Here is a 19924-nt window from a genome sequence, read left to right on the forward strand (position 1 = left end):
GCGTGCTGCTACTCACTTTTGCAACCGTGTAGCCCTGAGGACACTCATGTATCTGGGTAGTATCAGATCTCTGGACGGGCTCACAGAGCAGCTCAGCCTCGCTTGGCAGAGATTGGCCAGACCCCAGGAAGAGGAGGGCGTGCACTCAGGCCCTGTAAGGGGGTTCACTCACCAGCGTGGCGCTTCCCGCTGTTTGTCTCAGGGATTAGCTCACTCAGCTGGAGTTCCCTCTCCTGGTGGTGCCTTGTCCATCGTTGTCACCGCTTGCAGACCCACCTCAGTCCAAGTACAGCAGCATCCTCTTTATGACTCGGCCATCCGGCCGTGCCATGATCTGTCCTCCTTCCTTCCAGGGTGATGGGGCAGGGGGTGGGTATCTCCAAATCCAGTCATGTCCCCAGTGGTGAGTGGCAGGGAACCAGGCCCACAGTACTTGGGTTCCAGCCCAGGGATCCTGTAGAAACAGCTTCTGCTTCCTCTCCTTAACTGCCTCCACCAGTGCTTCTTCAATTCCCGGGGCTGCTCTCCCGCAGTCCCAGCACGTTGTTCGCCCTCTTCTCAGGGTCTCAAGCCTGCAAGTCCCAGCAACCAGCCAGGAGCTCTCTCTAGCTTCCCCTGGTCCCTGCTAGCAGCTGCCCTGCCAGAGGTGCTGTGACCCTATGCCCCATATTCTTCAGAGAGACATTGTTATGATATACATATGGCATTACTAACATGTGTTTTATGCAAGATGGGTCATGTGAGATATCACTGGAAAGGTTAGGCTGTTCTTGAACTCAAGATGTAGGCGCACTAAGTCCAGAGTCAGCATGGCTGTCCTTGGGTTCAGGATTGCGTGGTCTATCGGCTTGAGTCAATATGGCACCGTGAAGTACAGGGATGAATGACCTAAGGGCCAGTGTCAATATGGCCACCCTTTGGTTCAGGGTTGCAAGGCCTAATTGCCAGATCCAGGGGCCACTTTGGAAGGGCCCAGCTAACTCCACCGGTCCCAGCCCAAGGCCCGCTCAAGTTAAGGGCATTTGCCACCCAGCCAGCCGAGATCCTACTGCAACATGCTGCCCTTACACGGGTGCAAGACACCACTCACTCCGCCTCCCTGGGCCACTTTCTGCCTTACTTCCTGAAGCTGTCATCCAAATATCACCGGGATCTCTGGGTTCCCTGGCACTGGCAGCTCCGTGGAACTTTGTACATCCAACAAACAATTTTTTAGTGTAGACAAGGCCTCAGTGTGCCTTGTTTTTTTAACCATTCCTCAGAGATCAGGCTTTTTTAAACCTTGTATCATTTTTGTTGCCTTGCTATGTCTGAAAGGAGACTAGCTCCAAATCTGGGCTTTTCAATCTTTTCCAATGTGTCTTTATTAATGATGAATAAAACTGATTCTGTAATAAGTGAGTCCCTTACCATTATTATATGTCGCAGTACTGAGCATCTAATACTCAATGGATTGAGTCAGTTCCAGGGTGAGGGGAGGACCTGTAGCTCTGGATCTCTGCAAGAGGATCTGGACTGGACTCTGATGTTATTTTTAATGACAGTTATTACAGTGGTGCCTAGAGATCAACCCAGCATGCAGTGCCACTGTGCCAGGGGCTGTACAAACACTGTAGCACACAGTCCCTGCCCCAAAGAGCTGTCAGTCTCCATAGAGAAGCCAACCCCAGGGTCTATAATAGACATCTCCAGTAGAATACAGACAATAGCCAGGGCCCCAGCTCAGAATCTGAGTGCCCCCCCCCGGGACCCTCTGGCAAGGGGCATGCAGAGTGCGAGTGCACATTGGGTGTCAAGGGGAAATGGTGGAAGATACAAGACAGCGGAGGGGATTCACATCTGCAGACCTAGCTGGCAGACCCAGCCAGCACTTCACCGTTCCCCATCCCAACCAGGGAACAATTCCTCTGGGTGGAAAACCTCACAACCCCTACGGCGGCAGCTAGCAAAATGATTCACGGCATGGTTTGGTTTCAGTGGATGTTGGCAGCAGAACCAAAGCTCATTAACACTATCTGTGAACTTGTATCTCTAAAGCTTTACAAAATCACCAGGACTTTCTAGTAAAATTTTGTCCTTTTCCTTTGTGATGAGCATGTCACTGTCAGAGGACAGCCTGGAGATCTTCTGAAATCTAACCCGTTGGAAGAGCTGGCATGCTCAGTGCTCACCCCAAGCATTCAGGCGTGTGGAGTGGGACACCGGCGCGTGCTATGGCAAGTGCACTAGTCATTACTGCTCCAGGTGCCCATATTTACAATTTCTATAGGTTCCAACGTTCAGACAATGCTCTGTTCTAACAACGTCTCATGCCTGTTTAAAGAACAGAAAGGTTCTATCCTGAGCGTCCCTGGCAAAACTAGTCTGTCCTCATGAACACTGACTCCTCCTGCAAAACGGCCCACACACCCACTGCCCTCGGGCAATGGTCCAGGTAGAGTGTCTCTGAACATGCGAGTGACTGCAAACGCCGCATCTCTGGCACACCTGGGGCTGCCTGCAGTTAACAGGTATCGAATGGCATTTTCTCTTATGGCTGCTAAAGACACTCAAACACAAGACTGCTATGCGTAAAGTGTTGATGATCTAGGCTGAGATTTTCAAAGGCAATTTGGCTAAATGGATCCAAAGTCCCACTGGATATGGACAGTGAACTCCCGGAGGCTCCTGCAGATTTCCTTCCACCAGCACTCATTCACTTCTCTTCTATTTACATCACCCATTCCCATGTGTTCCTGGGAGCCCCTGACAACCAGAATGGGACATCAGTGCATGGTTCGATTTCTAAAACAGTTCTGATACCAACTCTCTAATACAGGGGCTACTCCAAAGTGGGCCAGTGAGATTCCCCTGGCTATCCCTTGGCTCGGACGGGGCAGGTCAGCCATGCTGGACTGTTTGGGGTTCCCTGCGTACATGAAAGGAGGAAAGCAGGCATTCTGTGCCACACGTGATCAATCACAGCTTTTATACCTGTCTCCTGTAGAAGCCAAATTCCATGGTAATTAGAGATATGCCAGGTGGTGGCAAAGATTTTTCTCATGCTTTACAACACCTGGCAACATGAAATATTTCGAATAATCTCCATCCGCTCTTGTTTCACATGTAGCCAGCGACAGGGGTTGGCCTAAGGCCCAGGGGCAAAGGGGGAGTTTATTTCCCTGTGCTGGGGTGGAATGAAACGACTAGACGCAGTCCCTCTCACCAGGGCTGAAGAGAGCAGTTCTGAGCAGAGGGCAGTGCAGCAGGTGACACCGAGGCCGACTGATTCCACGGCAGAATTTGGCAAACCACCCCCGAGTGCGGAAGCAGCTACAGAGCCAACAGGCTCAACCAGATGGAGGTTCGGGTCACCAAAAGCTCCCCTCTCTGCTGGGAGCTTTGGGTCCTGCCATCAGCTGGGGCACCAAGTCCCAGGGCCTCTGGCTCTTCACCAGAACTGAACTTGGAGGGTCACCCGTGGGGGTGAAAGGGACATTCGGTCCTTGGCCTGACACTGCTAAAACGTGTCCATCCGTGTGGGCACCTGTCTTCTTTTAAACATGCATAAAACAGATTGAAAGCGGGGCTGGTGCCTTGTACACCCGCTCGCAGCTCAGGCTGAGTAGACGCTGCTCAGGCAGGTTGTAAGGAGCATCTGTGGATGGCACCTGCCAGGAAGCATATGCGTTAGTTGCACGGTCACACACTTTCCCACAGGATCCCGGCCTCATCCAGTGCACAGAATGGATAGTGCTGTGGGGACAAATCAAGCTGTGGACTGAAGGAGGCTGTCGTCTGTAGGACCCCAGCCTCATGTGCTGCAGAAGTTGGAAAGTGCGCAGTGAAGGAGACAGAGAATTTCAGGAGGAGAAAGGCTGGTCCCATGGTGTAGACAGAAGAATGCTGCCCTGGTAAACTGGATTTTCTCCCTGCCTCTGCCCCAGAGTTCTTGTGTTACGTTTGGCAAGTCATGTAAACCGAAATTTTCACAACTGGCCACTGTGTTCATTTTCTGGATACCCAATTTCCTCCATTAGAAGGAGTTATGCAGCTGGAGGGAGAGCAGGACAAAGTGTAGCAGCTATACGGGCAGCTATATGGGTAGAAATATTGGGGGGAAAGAATTAAATGTTTGATCATGTAACATTATTGTATTAATATTTAGTTACCTCAGAACTAAAGTGTCTGGCAAAGTATTCACAATTTCCAAGCTGAAGTGGGGAAGGCTTCACAGCCCTCAAATGGCATCCCCCTAGTTATAAAAATGAAAGAAAGACATTGAAGCTGTATCTTAAAACACATGGAGCATGAAAGAAATGGTGCCTCTGGACCCCAGAGATCAGCAACTGAGAATTAGATGTGAGCAAACCAAAACTCACTCACTCAGCGATCTATCTATCTATCTATCTAATCTGATTGTTTTATGGCCATGTGCATTTATTTGTCTGTTTTAGGGCTGGTCTACACTTAAAATTCAGATTGACCTAGCTATGTCTTGGGGGCGGGGGGAATTCACCCACCCGAGTGCCGTAGCTAAGCCGACCTAGCCCCTGGTGTAGACATGGTGAGGGGTGAGAGCAGAATTCTTCTATCAACCTAGCTACGGCCACTTGGAGAAGTGGATTCCCACCAGCGCGGTAACCCCCATCGCTCAGTGCAGGAAGTGTCTCCACTCTAGCGCTCCAGCTGCAGCGATATGTGTTGTTGTCGCACCCAGAGCCTAGCCAGGCCCTGAGCGTGTTGGTCTCTTTGAATAAGTGACACCCCAAGAGGAGCCCCTGTCGCTTTGGAGTCACTGTTACTTTCCCGAGAGCAGGTTCTGTCAGTGATGTGACCCCCCAGCTAGGCACTGCCAATAGAAAGGCTTTTGAGGACAACAGATGATCCCAGCTTTTTTGAAGTCTTCAAAGCCCACTGGGACAATCCTCTTCACTTCACCGGTCATGACGCTGGGAGCCCCGGGGGCTGCTTGTCCATCCACTTGCTGCACGTGGGCAAAGAGGTCAGAAACTGAAAAAACCCGGCTGAGGAACCTTTCTGCCTGGTGCAGAGCCAGACTTCCAGGCTTGGGAGTTCTGCTTTGATTCCTTCATTTCAAACACCAAATGCAGGTTTGGTCATGCCGGGGGAGCTTGCAAAATACCATGGATGGAAAGAATCTTTTGTGAGTCCTACAAGGACAACAGCACGGCTCTTAGCCCCTTTCGCTGGGAGTCCCCGAAGTTACGCCGTGTGCTGCTGCAGCCCATTCCAGGGACCCCAGGGGACTGTTCAGTTTTACATACAACCATGTGCATCCATGAGCTGCCTGAACTCTCCAGCAGCCTGGGAGGCCTGTGCTACCTGCCCAGACCTGGCAGAATTGGCAGCAGAGAGGAATTGTTGTGCCCAGGCACGGAGAAGATGGTTTGTTTCCAACACGAGCACGGCAGCGCAGGGACTGACAGCAGCATGCTGCGCCTGCAAGGGGGTGTGGGGCGAATGCTTTGAAGTCGGCTCATTATATAGCCAGTTGCACGCACTAAATAAATTCTATCCAGTGGAGCTCAAGGAGCAGACCCTACCTAGGAGGCTGGTCAAAGCGTGCCGGGCAATACGCGGCTGGAGAACTTTTCTCTCCTAGAGACTCTGCCTCTCTTGTTACCTCCCTGCTCCAGGCCAACAGCACTTGTTATTCTGCACCAAGGCAACTCTATGCCATGGGTGGGAACAGGCCCAGAGCCGCCCCCTGCCCACTTTGCATTGCTCTAAAGAGAGGGGATTCCCACCTGGGGCCCAAGCAGCCAGTCCCCTTTGCGCGGAGCCTGGAACGAGGTCACTTGGGAGCGACTGCTCTTGCTGGGCCACCTCTTCCCCTGCCGTGTGGAGCGGGTCCGACAGGGACGTGTTTCCAGGGCAAACGGTGACTTTTGGTTGCCACACTGAACATTTTCATTGCAAACCCAAAAGGTTTTGGGTGGAAAGTTTTCAATTTGGGGTTTTCCATTTTTTTCTGTAAAAACCGAACGTTTGTGTGGAAAGCATTTAACGGAAAATGAACTTTTCCATCAAAAATAGCTTCTACAGAAAAATGTTGATGGGTCCTATTGACGTGGGCTAAATCCGCTTTCACTGCCCCAGTCAATGGTGCGGCATGCGCGCTGCCGGGCCTGTCCCTCCGGCAGAGCTCATATGGGGAGGGGGAGGAATTGGGTGCCCCACCCCATCTCTGCCATAGCTGTATCTCCGGCTGAGGCCTCTGGGGATCCCGGCTTGTCGGGCTTCCAGCTGAACCCAGATAGGCAGCTGCCAGGCTGCTAGGCAGGCTCCCACTCTCGGCTCACCTCCGACTGCTCTAAGGACTGGAAAGCCGGAAGCAGGGGCTGCCCTGCGGCTGCTGGCGGGTTTGGACCTGTGAGGGAGACACAGTGTGAGTGTCGGCTTCACTTGCATCGCCAGCACCAGCCATTGTCCCCATTTCCCAGCCTGGAGCCAAAGCCGGTTTCGCCAGGAAACCCCCGTTCAGAGCTGCAGTGCTCCTTTGGGGAGCCTGGCCAGGCCGTCTCTCCCTGGAGTCCATCGGTTAGTTCTCTCGGGCCCATGTGTGCGCGGTGCCCCCCGTGCACATAGGGTAACCCTACATCGGTTGGGACGCCCTTGGTCCCAATATCGGGGCCGTCCGGACCGCAGCCGCGGCGCCGTCGCTCACTGCTTCCTGGGGCAGCTCTCGGTGCCCGCCCGCCGGCAGGAGAGCCACGTGCTGCAGGGGCGGGGCATGCAGGCGCCGGCAGCGGGCAGAGAGCCCCCCACCCCCCGCCCCCCGCCTCCGACCCCACCTGACCTGACCCGTGACCCTTGGTGCCAGAGGGACCAGCCTGCCAGATGGTTCCCGGGACGGGAGCCGCCCCATGTAAGCACCGCTGGGACTCCCCACCTTGCCCCCGGCTGGTCCCTCTGGCTCTTAGGGTCAGGGCGGGGGGCAAAGGGGCCTCTGTGCGCTGCCGGCACCTGCAAGCCCCGCTCGGCGGCTCTGGTGGCTCCCGTTGGCGCTTTCCCAGCCAGTGGGAGCCACGGAGCTCACGCTTGTGGGGGGGCAGCAGGTGGAGAGTCTGGAGACCCCCCCCTCGCCACTCTGACCCTAGGGGCCAGAGACCGCCCGGCAGGGCTGGTGAGTGCGGCCAGGGAAGGGGGCAGGGTGTGAAGGTGTGTGTGGGGTGCTGGGCTGTGAGGGTGTGGAGGGCAGTGAGGAGGTTTGTGTGTTTTGGGGGGGCGAGGCAGTGGGGGCCTGTTGGGGGGTGCTGGGCAGTGGGGGAGAGCTGTGTGTGTCAGGGCACTGGGCAGTGGGGTCTGCGTGGGACATTGTGTAGTTGTGGTGATGGGGCTGTGGGGAAGGGCACTGGGAAGGAGGAGAATGTGTGTGTATTGGGAAACGAGAGAGTCGGGGGTTCTGCGTGGGGTGCTGGGCAGCTGTGGTGGGGCCGTGGGCAGGGGGGCGCTGGGCGGGGTGTGTGTGTGCGCAGCACTGTGCGTTTGTGGTGGAAGGGTTGTAGGGGGGCTCTGGGCATAGTGGATCCAGGGGCGCTGGGCAGGGGAGCTGTGTGGCGCAGCGTGGGCCCAACCCCAGCAGGAAGGGGCACGCTGGTAGCACAGGGCCCGGCAGACCAGTGTGCTCTGGCTCCGGTGGGGCTGTGCACCTGTGTCTGTCTCTCTCCCCCCCCGACCTGGTCGCCCAAAGTGTCCTGATATTTCACTCTTGTGAGCTGGTCACCCTAAGTGCGCTTGCTGCACGTCTGCCGGGAGAGCTCAGGAGCGAAAGCTGGGGCTGCCGAGAGCTGGGTGCCCCCGTCCTGTGGAGAGGCTGGATGGACGTGGCTGGGGGAGGCCAGAGGGATCCTCGCTGTGCTGCTACCAGGACAGTCAGATGGACCTTTTCCCTCTCTCTTCGGGGGGCAGAATGGATCCCTCTTCTCCAGCCAGCTGGGCTGCCGCCTTCCCCTCTGCCATGCGTTCATCAGGGAAACCAATGACTTCTGCGTGACGACCAGTGCTTGGGGCATAGATACCAGATGTGGCAGCCGGATCCCACCCCGGGCCAGGATGTGTGTGTTAAAAGGCCCCATCGTTGCAGTGGGCAGCATGCCAAGGGTATGAGTTGGCTCAGTCTGGTTGCCTAATGGATCTGGCCACGGCACCCCCCATCCCAGGGCAGTCCCATCAGAGAGCCTGAGAACCAGGATTCCTGGCGTGACATTCGCCTCCTGCAACGACAGGGGGTGGAGCAGGGGGGAGTTGGGGCGCAGCCAGGGGCAGAGGGGGGTCGAGCACCCACCGGCGCCAGCAGAAGTCGGCGCCTGTGCCATCTTCAGGTGGTTGGAACCATCAGCCTTTCAGCTACCAGCCAAAGTTGATAACCACAGACTCAGGTAACTGCCCACTTCCCAGGTTTGTTTCGGCAGCACCTACAGGGGTGCAACTGGCAAGGGCAGGGAGGATGCACTGCTGGGGTTGTGAGTCCAGGCCTCGCCCACAGCATCAGTGTTTATGAGCCATGTCACTTCCCCCACTGACTTTCTCTCATTCACCTAGAAAGTGCCATACGAGGGTGATGGCAATAAATTCTCAACGCAGAACTGCGGAGGTTGGCCCCTAGATTGGGATCAGGATGGGTCTGAAAAGAAAAAGCTCCAAGAGTGTAAAAAGAGCCAGTCTCCAGGGGCAGGTATGGTACAACTCCTTCACAGGGAGCCATTGGTGGGAGGGGGTTTCCCTTCCCCTGTCAAATGTCCTGAGAGGTATTTTAAGATGAAGACAACACCCTGGTTAGCAGTTGACTGGCACGTCCTGGGTTAAAGAAAGAAAGGGCCCTAGGGTTCATAGTCTGAAGTGTTTGTGTCACCAGCCCTGTCACTGTCTGACCCCGCTTCAGCTGGGAGCAGGTTTGTACGTTGCTGTGTGGAACACAGACCCATGGAGAGCAGTGGCAGCTGTTTCCATGGCAGAGAGCCTGGCCCTTAGGAGAGGGGAAATGCAGCCTGGAGCCGAGGGGGAGGCAGCAGCTGCAGTTCCCATTCCTCGGGGACAGGCTTGTCAGCCAACAGACACTTCTCACTCAGCCACAGCTAAGGGTGTCGGGTTCCTCCGGTGGGAGTGTGGAGCAGCTGTTCGTTTTCCAGTTCACACTCCTCTGCGGTATGAAAATCGGGGAGGGGAGGCAGAAGCCCCACTTCCCTCCCTAAATGACGTCCAGTAGGGGAAGCCAGGACAACAGGGTGGGGTGGCAAGTGGTGGCCAGACTCTCGCCACCAGGGTCTAGTCTAGCTCAGGGTCCAGCTCAACTTCCTCCCTGCGCCACTGGCCCCCAGTCTGCTTCGGCCACCAGGTCAACCCGGTAACTCAGGCAGGAACGGGGTGAGGCAGCAAGTCAAGCTGAGCAAGGAGGCAAAAGCAAGTAATCCCCAGTCACTGCTCTTCTGGTGCCCCTCACTCCTGACCCGCATGACCTGCTATCTCAGCCCTGGGCTCCCCCCACACCTCTGCGGTCTATATGTTTTATGGAAATATGCTTATAAGTGTGAATATGATGTAACTGGATTATGCTTTATGCAAAAAAGTCTCTGGTAAGGTCTCATTACAAGGCTTATCATCTCCTGAGTGTGGTCATCCTATCTGTATCATTCTTGTACACGTGTCATTCTTGTGTCTGAAGCTAGAAATATGAAGTATGACTCTGAAGTCCTGTTGTAATTATGGACAGTGTGGGCCGTTGATGATGGTTTGGAAGCTTGATGGCTCCCACTGACTGGGACACTGGGTTGTAAATGGCTCTGCTCACCTGGTGCGGGCTAGCCCTGGAAGAATGGAGACACGGGGGCTCACAGGACATGTGACATGTCCGGAAGTTGCGGCCACAGGAAGTGAGGGCTGCTCTCAGGACGCCATTTGGAGAAGGTCAGAGGCCCCCAAGGGGCGGGCGGAGGGAGAGGTGGGCGGAGCGGGTCCCTCTCCTGTCCTCAGCCACGTGTCACCCGCGTGCCACAAGCAGCCCGGCCCTGACCCTGCCCTGCCCCAGTCCGAGTCTGCGCCCCCTGATCCCTCCCCCACCCATGCGCTCCCTCAGCCCCCCCCCCAACACCTCCCATAGTCCCCCCCACACCCTCCTCAGCCATTGGCCCCCGACATCCTCTCCAGCCCCCTCATGGGCCCCTCCATCCCCCCATCCACCCCAGCCCCGCCCTCCATCCAGGGGATCCCTCAGACCCCACTCCCCAAACTCCCCCCTAGTTCACCCCAACCCTTTTCCTCATCTCTCGGCCCCCAGCATCCCCCGAAATGTGCTGCTGCCCCAACCTCCTCCCCCGTCCTCAGCATCCCGCCCCCAACTGACTCCCACCCCTTTCCCCATTGCTGGCCCCCACTTTCCCGTCACCCCCTGCCCCCGTCCATCCCCAGTGTCCCAGGTTCGTCATCTCCAATCTCTGCTACCCCCCAACCTGCTGGGTTCCCCTTATCAGCCACCGTGGGGCCCTCAAACATGCCCCCACCCGTCCCCTCTGGGGTCTCTAAATCCCCTATTCCCACAGTGCACCTTGGTAACCCTTCCCTCCTCTACCTCGAATCCCCCTATTCCCGTCCCTTGGGTCCTCCTGGACACCTCAACCCCACAGTCCGCCCCCCACAGATATCCTGGTCACTCATTCACATGCTGAGCTAGTTCTTCAGCCCCCACAGTCCACCAAACTTCTCCATCCATGAGCCCCGTGGCCCTGTGGCCGGGAAGGGGGGGGGCAAGCTCCCAATGTGGCTGGGCTGGGTGTGGGTGTGAATCTTTTCCTGTCTGGTGTGTGCTGGGCTCACAAAGACTCCTTGCTCCCTCAGGATGGGGTGTGGTTTTTGGCCGAAGGTGACACGGTTTGGGAGCCCTGTGGGTGCGATGGGGTGTCTGCAATGGGGCGTGGGAAGGAGAAGAGCGATATGAAGATGGCGTCTAAGATGAGGCCAGGTGCCTTCTGTGGAGGGAGACATGCTGGACAATGCCAAGGATTGGGGAGACAACCAGGTGTGAGCCCAGGGCGCAGAGAGATGGGGGAGGGTGTCTGTGTCTGTAACACTTCCCTGTCCTCTCTCACAGATGGAGTCCAAGAGGGATAGGAAGGAGAGGACGAGCGCCCCAGTACTCAAGAATAATAAGGTGCATCCTAGCTGGGCCCGGGGCTCTGCGAGGTTAAGACCAGTGGAAGGGACAAGAGTCTCCTGTGCAGAGTGACGATTTTGGGTGCAGGTGCACTGGGGTGCTTCTAATTGTAGCTCTGAGAACATCATGGGAAGGGGGTTCAGGATAGAGGCCTGGGGTGTGGGAGATGCGAAAAGAAGAGCCCCGCCATCATGGCAGAGAGTGATGATAACTTTTGTTTTTCCTTCTTGCGTTGTGTTTGGCACCAAGGGAAAAGAAGTGTGTGTGTGTGTGTGTCTTGATGCCAGGCAAGACCTGTCCAGCTCACCCTCTCTCTCTTTTTACTCCGTCCTACCGCAGGCCATGGGCAGGAGAAGTGCGCATTGATCCCCACAGGCTTGGTCTCGAGAGCCTGCACCATCTAGCAGGAGGGAAGAGAATCATAGCGCGTCCTGGAGGCGACAGTGGGAGACGTGGGGTGACTGGCCACGCAGCCCGTTGGCTCTGTCTCTTTTCATCGCGTGGGGCTGCTCTAGAGCATGTGGGAGACGGAGGGAGACCGAGCTCTGGCGCACCAGTAGAGCTGTGGGCAGGGCTGCCTCGCTCCTCGGTTATTTCCTGCGCTTGCAGATGAGTCGCCCAGGAGTCCCAGGCAGAGGAGAAGCTGGAAGAAGTGGAGCTGAGCAGGCTGGACATCCCGGTAAGCAGAGATGAACAGTCCTGAGCTTTCTGCCTTTCCCACACTGGGTGTGAGTCAGCGGTGACGGCACTCTCTTCCTCAGCTCTTCCCAGGTTAGTTTTCTTCAGAGGCCATGAGCTGCGCATTGTATTAAGGGCAGGGGAAGAGACAATCATCTCCTGTGCAGAGTGACTCCTTTGGGTGCAGGTGCAGAGGGGGGATTTCTAATTGTATCTGTGATGGCATAAGGGGAGGAGGGTTGAAGCCAGAGCCCTGGGGTGCGGGAGGAGCGAGAAGAGGAGCCTCACCACCATTGCTTTTTCTTTCCCTCTTGTGTTGTGTTTGATACCAAGGGGAAAGAAGTCATGAGGACGGAGTCCAGCCCCGAGGTGAGATGGAAAGTGAGCGAGAGCAGTGACAGCGTGAATCCTGTTGATGCCAGGCAAGACCTGTCCAGCTGGGAGCGAAGCAGCTTTTGCTGTCAGCGAGGTAAGTGTCTGGTTTGTGGAGGGCTCTGGTCACAGCCCCCCTGGCTCCAAGCAGGAACTTCCCGTTAGCTGGGTGTGGGTTTCCTGACTAGCTGTGGCTTCAAGGGAGATGAAGTTGGCATTTGCGGGGGCTGATCATCTCTCTTGCCAGGAGTGGGGTGTGCTCCCCAGGAGAAGATTGGATCCCTGAGGGTGACTCCCTGTACTGAGTTTCTTTCCTTCCTCCTAAGTTTCTCTCTCTCTCTCTCTGTCTTCTCTACTGTGTTGGCCAACTCACACTCAAACTCTCTCTCTCCTTTCATGGACACTTGTTATGTTCAGTTGCCTGCATCCTCTTCCTCTGCTCCCCCCTCCCCCAGTCTCCTCTGGGCTCGGCTGGGTCTATCTGCCTATGGCCATGGTCTCTGCCCTACTGGGCTAAGTGGCTTGCCCCTCCCACCCCGTATCTTCCTAGAGAGTCTGGGGAGACTTCATTGGCGTAACTGGGTCACAGCGTGAGTGGCCAGTCATGTCTTTGGGGCTGTGGGGTCTGAGACGGAGAGGGGTGGATTCGTAGTCATGGCTTAGGGCACAGGAGAAGTGGGGCTGGGATTAGAGATGCCTAGAAACCCCCTTATCATCCCTGGCTCCATTACTGCATCACCCAAAAGCCTCGTTCGGGGTCCACGCCCTGTACTGGGTTTCCAACGGTGCCACTAGTTAGTTGGTCTTTCTCTGCTTCCCCAGAACCCCTCCCCAGAGTCTGTCATTGCTTCACCTAAAAGCTGCTTCCCTTTTGGGTCTCTGTTCTGGGGTCTCTGCTGTCATCAGGGACACTGCTCTGGCTATGGGCAGGTTCTCAGCAAGGTGAGGGTTGTAACTCAGAGCTTTCGCCATCAGAAATTTAAATAAAATTAGCCTTTGCCTCATTCCTTAAAGTGCAGAGTAACACACAGGCACACGCCTGCTCACCGGGGGTATGTGTGGGTCGGTGTCACGGTGCAGGGCCCCCTGGTGACCAGGTGGGGCAGTGCATGGTGAATATCGCTTTTATTGGGGCACTGACAACTGCTGGCCAGGTGGGATAGTGCCCTATATGTATCTCCCCCCCCAGCACTGTGATAGTGACCCCTGCTGGCCAGGCACCACTGGTAGCCAGATGAGTCAGTGCTCTAGGTATGATCTTCACTTCCCCCAAGGTGGCAGGGTGCCTGGGTGGCCGTGTTAGGTAGTACCCTGGGTATCTTTCAACCCCTATGTGGCAGTGAGCCCTGTACCTGGTGCGCATCACTCCCCCACTAGGTATGTGCACTGGGGCCAAGTGTGGCAGTTCCCTGTGTGTAGCCCCCCACCCCCTCTGTGGCCAGCTATGGCAGGCACTAATCCCTGGCATTCACGTGGGGCAATACCCTCTATATATCCCCCAAATGGGGCAGTGTCTGTGCATGTGTGTATGTCTCCCCTGTCAAGGTTCCTTCCCCACTCTGAACTCTAGGGTACAGATGTGGGCACCTGCATGAAAACCTCCTAAGCTTACTTTTACTAGCTTAGGTTAAAACTTCCCCAAGGTACAAATTAATTTTACCCTTGCCCTTGGAATTTCCACTGCCACCACCAAACTTTAACTGGGTTTACTGGGAAATGTAGTTTGGACACGTCTTTCCCCCCAAAATCCTCCCAACCCTTGCACCCCACTTCCTGGGGAAGGTTTGGTAAAAATCCTCACCAATTTGCATAGGTGACCACAGACCCAAACCCTTGGATCTTAGAACAATGAAAAAGCATTCAGTTTTCTTACAAGAAGACTTTTAATAGAAGTAAAGGAATCACCTCTGTAAAATCAGGGTGGTAGATACCTTACAGGGTAATTAGATTCAAAACATAGAGAATCCCTCTAGGCAAAACCTTAAGTTAAAAAAAGACACACAGACAGGAATAGTCATTCTATTCAGCACAGTTCTTTTCTCAGCCATTTAAAGAAATCATAATCTAATACATACCTAGCTAGATTACTTACTAAAAGTTCTAAGACTCCATTCCTGTTCTGTCCCTGGTAAAGCAGCATACTGACAGACACAGACCCTTTGTTTTTTCCCCCTCCTCCCAGCTTTTGAAAGTCTCTTGTCTCCTCATTGGTCATTTTGGTCAGGTGCCAGCGAGGTTACCTTTAGCTTCTTAACCCTTTACAGGTGAGAGGATTTTTCGTCTGGCCAGGAGGGATTTTAAAGGAGTTTTACCCTTCCCTTTATTTTTATGACATCCCCTATTTGGGTAGTGACTGCTGGTGTCTAAGTGAGGCAGTGGCCTTTGATTTCCTCTTCTCTCCCCGCACTCCCACATCTGAGGTAGTGCCCCCTGTTGGCCAGTTGAGGCACTACTAATTGGAGCAGTGACCTCCCCGTGGTGGCCTGGTGTGGCAGTGCCCTCTTGGTATCTCCCTCCCACAACAGACAGACACACACCGTTGTGGTAGTGGCCACTTCAGGCCGTGGCCTGTTTATCATTCCCCCACCACCACCATTGCAGCAGTGACTCCTGGTGGCCACGTGAGGCAGTGCCCTGCATGTGTCCCCCCGGCCAGTGCTGCAGTGACCCCTGGTGCCCAGTTTGAGAACAGGTTTTGTGTAGCCTGTGTGTATCTCACGTCTTGGAACAGTAAAGTGTGGTAGCCAGCTAAACAGGGCACAGTCTGACGTCTGGTGGCCACGTGGGGCAGTGGCCTGTGTGTGCCATCTCCACTGGCGCTGCGACCCCTGGTGTCTTGGTACTAAGATGCGGCTACCTCTGGATTACACAGTGGGGCTGTATATAGGCCAATGGGGATAGGCCCCCACTGTTCCAGGAAGTAGACAAGGTCTAAGATACCAGAGCAACTGCTGCTGCTATTTCAACAGGAAGAGAAGGAGGAGGCTGCAGGATGGTGAAGGAGAGAAAATCAACACTGCAGGAGCAGGAGAAGGTAAAGACCAGGAGAATCCAGAAGCCAAGTCACCAGAGAGGCACAGGGAACCTCTCTGCAACCTCCCCAAAACTCTCATTTGAAGAGGGGTGTGGACTGTGGAATATGTAGCTTTCTCCCAAAAAACATAAAGAAATAGCTTTGAGCTCTGATGCGCTATGTAAGGTCAGTTCTTTGATGGGGTTAGTGAGGGGTTCGATGCCATTTAACTAATCCACTTTCAAGTCACACCTTCTACTAATCAAAATTCATTTTACTGAGTGTCCCCCTGTTGGCAAGCCCTGAATTCTCCGCGCTGACCCGTCCCTTCAAGGCCCTGGGTTTGTGGTACAGGAAGGGCTTGATCACTTTTTATAGTGGGGGAGCTGAAAGCCGGCTAGCTGGACCCCCGTGTGTTCACAAGCAGTGTGAAAAAGCACAATTCCCGCTCAGACTACTCAGGGGCAGCACAGCTCCGGGGTTCTCAAGGATCACACAATAATGCTAGCTTCAGAGGCGTGCGCACGGGGTGGGCCCAGGCACACCCGAATCAGGGTCGCCCCAAGCGCAAAAAAAAAAGGGGGGGGGGCGGCCGGACTGCTGGAGATGGGGGGGCGGGGGAGTCTGGGGTAGGGGGGCCCCGGCCCAGCCACTCTTCTCCGCCCCCGCTCTCTCCTGTGGGGGAGAAGCTTGGTGGGGCTGCGCCCCGGGCTCAGTCCTGCTGCTCCGAGGCTGCCGGCAGCCAAGCTCCCGCCTCGCCCCGCAGCTCGCTGCGGACTCACCCCACCTCCGCCCTCTGCCCCTGGTCCGCAGTGTGCCGGGCAGAGAGAGGGGGACGTGGAGAAGAGGCGAGGACAGGGCCTTGAGGAAGGGGGTGGAATCGGGGTATACCCCCTCCAGCTCCCTCCTGTGAACCACTCAGGGCAGGGGGCTGGGAGCACCCCCACGACTCCAGCGCACCTCCCTAGCCCTGACCCCTGCAGCCCTCTCCCACACACGCAGCCCTCTGCCCTGACTCCTACACACCCTGCCCTGACTCCTGCACCCCCCCTCACACACACCCAGTCCCCAGTTCTGACTCCTGCACCCCCCACACATCCCCACCCCCACCCTGAGCACCAAATTGGAGCTTTTGCACCCTCCCACCACACATATCAACCTGCACCCCTTGCACCGAATGGGAGCTGCCCCAAGTAAGCGCTCCACACCCCCAACCTCCTGCCCCAACCCTGAGCTCCCTCCCTCATTCTACCTCCTGTTCAGACCCTGCACCCCAACCCCCAGCCTTCTGCTTCACACCCAGCCCTGTGCTCAGTGCACCCCCACCCTCAGCTCAGTGCAGAGCGAGATGAAGAGAATGGGCTAGACTAGGGAGAAGGTAGGTACCCACTCTATGTGGGCAGGAGTGGGGGGGATCCTGTTTACCCCCTCCCCAGACCGACTGTGGTTGCAGTTTACCCCCGGCCCCTTTCTTCCTCCAAGGACCAATCCTAGCTCCTGCCCCACTGTGCTTTTGCCCTCAGCCTCTGCCTTGCTCCAGTCAACAGGGACTAATCCCCCTCCCATGTCCCGCTGTGCTCATCTTGCCCCTGTCCGCTGCCTCACTCCAGCTGGGGACCAATCCTTCCCCGCGACCCCCATGCCCAACTTTGAGGGTGGATAAAAATCAATGACTATTTTTAAAAAAATCAAATAATCTGATTTTTTAAATTTAAATTGGATTTTTGAGGAAAAAATATCTAAAGATTGTTTTAATTAAGGTACTTCAGAGATGCTTAGTTTTGCAGTTCTCAAACTGTGGATTTGTGTCTCCAGAGGTAACGTGCTTGTTAACAGCAAAAATGTTTTAAATAAATAAATAATATAGAGAGGTGAGAAATAACAGACCTCAATTCTATTGTCCCTCTGCAAATATGTGGACACAGGGTCAACCCCTTACCTCTCTTTAAAAGTGAAAAGTTTCAAAAAGTTCAATGAATAGAAGATTGTTGGGGGCAGAATAGATCTGGACAAGGAAAAGAAGTCTGGAGATAAACGTGAGAATGAGGGACATATGCTTTTTGTTAAACTATTATGTTTGCTGTTGAAGAAAAATATCCAGTATACTTCACGTGGTTGTTTTAGTTAAATAAAGCAATTTAAATATCTGTCTGGGGATGTTCTCTTCCTAATACAGCCTGGCAAGAAAATCCTCCAAATATTAATGATTAACCTGTTGAATTGGAGAGAGTTCACCTCCCAATAACTTCATAAATCTCTGCTTTAGTTACCTTTGGTAAATGAAATAACCAAACACTCATTCATTTTGTGACATAGCTATAAAACTCATCTGAAAAGTTTTCAAACTAAATCATGGTTTCAAAATGTATACTGTTTCCCTTGTAAAAGTGAAACCTACATCGAACTCTGAGTTGTTAAGAATATGTATTGAGGTTATAACAAGCAACAAGAATGCACTTTTATGTAGAAAACCATGATTAAATGGAGTCTTCCTGACGAGTGATTTAAATCAAATCCACCCTGCCCGCTGTGCTCTTGCCCCGGCCTCTTCATTCCCCAGGGGGGCCCAAAAATATGTTTGGTGCCAGGCCCACAAAAAGTCAATCTGGCCCTGTTCCTAGAACAAACCCCCATTGAGTGGGGTGATCCCCAGGGAGCAGCTCCAACCTCCAGAGTGTCTGGCCAGCGACAGGACATGAGCACGGCAAGGGAGGGGGGTGGCAGTGACATCACACAGGCCTTTTGCAGGAGCTCAGCTGATTGGTCAAAGGTGGTGGGGAGGTGGTGACCTCACAGACAGATGCTGACATCAGCCAGGCAGGACTGGGAGGGGCCAGGGAAACCTCGGTGACTCCTGTGGCTTCACTTCAGCGAGTCTCCTTCTCGAGGTCTCTCCTTGAGGACTGACAGGGGATCAGGGGTCACGTACGTGAGCACCAGGGGGAACCTCTGTAGAGTTTTCTCCTTTCCTTTCATTGATTTATTGATAGAAAACAGACGTCCCTGTTGAGAAGGTAAGAGCCTCCTCAGGCCTGAAACCTCTTCAGTCGGATCCATCTGGTGACAGTTGAATTCTAGGCGTGGAAAACACAAGCTTAAGGAGGCAGAATTTTATTCTGCACCTAAATTCTGTCCTTTAGAATCACTGGGGACATGAGGGCTTGTCCTTTTTAATTCACCTTTTCCTCCATTCCTCCCTCCTTTCTCTTCTTCTCTTGCATCTTTTGTCCTTTCTCCTCTTCCCCTCCAAAACAAGGAGGTGTGTGTGTGTTTGTGAATCCACTGATCTTCCTTCATGTGGGAACAGATGATACCGATAGATTCTCGTTGGAACGTATCAAGGAAGACTATGCCAGGCTGGGGAAGAAGCTTTAGGAAATTGAGGCTCAAGTGATCTTCAGTGGGTTTCTGCCTGTTCCTAGAGGTGGGCAACAAAGGTGTGACAAGATTATGACTATCAACAGATGGCTCAGGCAGTGGTGCTGTAAGAAGGGCTTTGGGATGTATGGCCACTGGGAGCCATTCATGGACAGAGGACTGTTCTCTCTGGATGGACTTCATCTGAGTAGGGAAGGAAATAGACTTCTTGGATGGAGGCTGGCACAACTGATTAAGAGAGCTTTAAACGAGGAATTTGGGGGAGATGGTTGGAAGATGTCCAGGTAATCTCCACACCGGATTTTAATATTGAGAGGGAAGAAAACAAAGTAATGAAGGATACAGCTGTGAGTAGGAGAATGGACATAAGGAGGAAGGGCAGTGTGGATACCAGTCTAATAGGTCATACTGGCGGTAGAATGTCAATGCCTAATTGGGTAAAGAATGTGACTGAGGGCAAACAGCAAAAATTAAGATGTTCGTACGCCAATGCGAGGACTCTAGGTAACAAAATGCAGGAACTAGAGCTACTGGTGCAGGAAGTGAAACCAGATATTGTAGGGATAACAGAAACACGGTGGAATAGTGTTCATGACTGGAGTTCAGGTATTGAAGGGTATGTGCTGTTTAGGAAAGACCGAAATAAAGGCAAAGGTGGTGGAGTAGCATTGTCTATCAATGAGGAGGTAGATTGTAAAGAAATAAGAAGCGATGGAATGGATAAGACAGAGTCTGGGCAAAACTCACATTGGGGAAGAAAACTACTAAAGCCTCCCCTGGGATAGTGCTTGGGGTGTGCTATAGACTGCCGGGATCTAATTTCGATATGGAGAGAGACCTCTTTAATGTTTTTAATGAAGTAAATACTAATGGCAACTGTGTGATCATGGGAGACTTTAACTTCCCTGATATAGACTGGAGGACGAGTGCTAGTAATAATAATAGGGCTCAGATTTTCCTAGATGTGATAGCTGATGGATTCCTTCATCAAGTAACTACTTGCTGTACTAACAAGTTGCTGAACTAACAAGAGGGGATGCCATTTTAGATTTGGTTTTGGTGAGTAGTGAGGACCTCATAGAAGAAATGGTTGTTGGGGACAACCTTGGTTCGAGCGATCATGAACTAATTCAGTTCAAACTGAATGGAAGGATAAACAAAAATAGATCTGTGACTAGGGTTTTTGATTTCAATAGGGCTGACTTTCAAAAATTAAGGAAATTATTTAGGGAAGTGGATTGGACTGAAGAATTTATGGATCGAAAGGCGGAGGAGGCCTGGGATTACTTTAAATCAAAGCTGCAGAAACTATCAGAAGCCTGCATCCCAAG

At 53.7% G+C, this 19924-nt stretch overlaps 2 long non-coding RNA genes across 5 annotated transcripts in view; one reads left to right on the forward strand and one right to left on the reverse strand.

The window, feature by feature from the left end:
- LOC141999978 (uncharacterized) overlaps positions 1-19924 on the reverse strand; it is a 695529-nt gene that overhangs the window by 599002 nt on the left and 76603 nt on the right. The window lies entirely within an intron of this gene.
- Positions 10837-12294, forward strand: LOC141999828 (uncharacterized). 4 transcript variants are annotated; one of them, XR_012642087.1, is made up of 4 exons: positions 10837-10960; positions 11090-11149; positions 11762-11923; positions 12164-12294. It is a non-coding gene; the product is annotated as an uncharacterized LOC141999828 (long non-coding RNA). The 4 variants fall into 4 exon arrangements; XR_012642089.1 differs by having other exon boundaries at positions 10841-11017; XR_012642088.1 differs by lacking the exon at positions 11090-11149 and having other exon boundaries at positions 10841-11017.

The sequence above is a fragment of the Natator depressus genome, chromosome 16 (assembly GCF_965152275.1).
Source record: "Natator depressus isolate rNatDep1 chromosome 16, rNatDep2.hap1, whole genome shotgun sequence".
Classification (NCBI taxonomy): Eukaryota; Metazoa; Chordata; order Testudines; family Cheloniidae; genus Natator; species Natator depressus.